Genomic DNA, 1,655 nt, shown 5'->3' with positions numbered 1-1,655 from the left:
GCGCTGCCCTGTGAAGGGGCAGGGAGATGGTGTGTGCCTCCTGGGTTGTGCTGCCTCAGGAAGGTGGGTGCCCCACAGCTCCCTGCCCCAAGGAGGGAGGTGGGGGCATGTCTGGGGCACCCTTCCCGAGTGGCACAGAGAGGGCTGTGTCCAAGCGCCTTCCCGTGGAGGTGTGCAGTGTCTGTTATGAAGAGCTAACACAGGGAAAACTAGGGAAGGGCTCGAGGTGTTCCCTGTGGTGTAAAGTCACAGGGCGGCTGAGAGATGGCAGTGGCCCCATGCCAGAAGTGAGTGGCAGAGGGCCCAGGCTGTCTCGCCTGCCCTGAGGGCTGGCATGCAGCCAGGGTCAAGTGCTGTTCCTCCAGCAGCACGAGGCTGCAGAGGTGCCTGGGTCCTCAGCCTGTGGGAGGGTGGCCAAGGCGGGTGCGACAGAGCAGGCTGGAGTGGCACAGGAGTAGTGAAAACCCCATGGCAAGAGAACAGACGGCACCACACTTGCGACAAGAGCTTGTTCTTCACCTACTGGCAACGCCTCACTGATAAGCAGGGCTGGGGCTTTAAGGGAGCTGAGGTGTGCTGGCAGCACATCTGGCTCACAGGGAACACCCTCAAGCCTGGGCTCCCCCTTCATGGTCCTCAATCCTTGAGGGTTCAGTGGGCATCTCCCAGGCACCTTGCATGAGCAGCTCCAGCTCCTCGACCACCTGCCTCAGCCACAGGCTCTTACTCAAACTGTGCCATGAAATGATGGAGGGTTTTTTGCCATGGCCCCCTCTTCCCCAGCACCAAGTTTACTCCTTGTAGGGTGCCAGGCACCAGGAAACACCTGCAGGCCACCCAAGCTCCCTGTGCTGGGCACTGTGGGGCTGAGCACAGGGGTTCCCCAAGGTGCTCCTGGCTCTTTCCATTAGTGGGTGTCACTGGTGCTCCTCTGGGATGTTGTATGGAGTCAACAGGTCCTAGAAATGCTCAGTGCGCCATGCCAGCTGCCTCTAGGAGAGCAGACCTTTGGTGGGCGGAAGGCTTCTCTGGGAAGAAAAGAAAGGTCTCACCAGGGAGAGGATTGCAGGCACCCCACTCTCCTTCAAAGGTTCCTTCAGGTTCCTCTCTCTGCCAGGGCCCTGCTGCAGACCCAGAGATGGGGTGCTGCTCACCACCCTGGCCCAGATGCCCGCAGTGTGTTTTCTTGGCAAGTTGAGTCCCTTTCCCACCACGGTCCTCAGGAACGCTGGAGAGCAGCTTCCTGGCCCACAGACAAGCCACAGGCCTCCAGCCCACCCTGGACCTTCTGCATGGGCTGGCAACAACAACTGTGCGCCAGGAGCTGGGCAGATGTGTGCCCCACGGGGGGATCCCTGCTACCTTCATCATCATCACCCCCTCCTGAGCAGCCAGGTTTGCTTTAAAGACCCTGGCTTCCTTTTATTGCTTCCCCTCTCAGATTGCAGCCGGCTGCGAGGGCTATTTTTAGCAGCCCGCCTTCTAAAAATAGCCCCGAGCTGTTTGGAGTTGCGTCACTGAGGTAACTCTCCCCACCAGCAGCTTGGCCCCTGTGCCCCAGGAGGGTACAAAAGGAGGCCCGGAGCAGCGGGGTCAGCAGGTTCAGACGCAGCCGGAGGCGGAGGAGGCAGGGGTGCAGCTTCAGGCATCCCAGC

The sequence above is a fragment of the Apaloderma vittatum genome, unplaced genomic scaffold, assembly GCF_000703405.1.
Source record: "Apaloderma vittatum isolate BGI_N311 unplaced genomic scaffold, ASM70340v1 scaffold20782, whole genome shotgun sequence".
In the NCBI taxonomy this organism is placed as follows: Eukaryota; Metazoa; Chordata; class Aves; order Trogoniformes; family Trogonidae; genus Apaloderma; species Apaloderma vittatum.
This window is presented reverse-complemented; position numbering follows the sequence as displayed.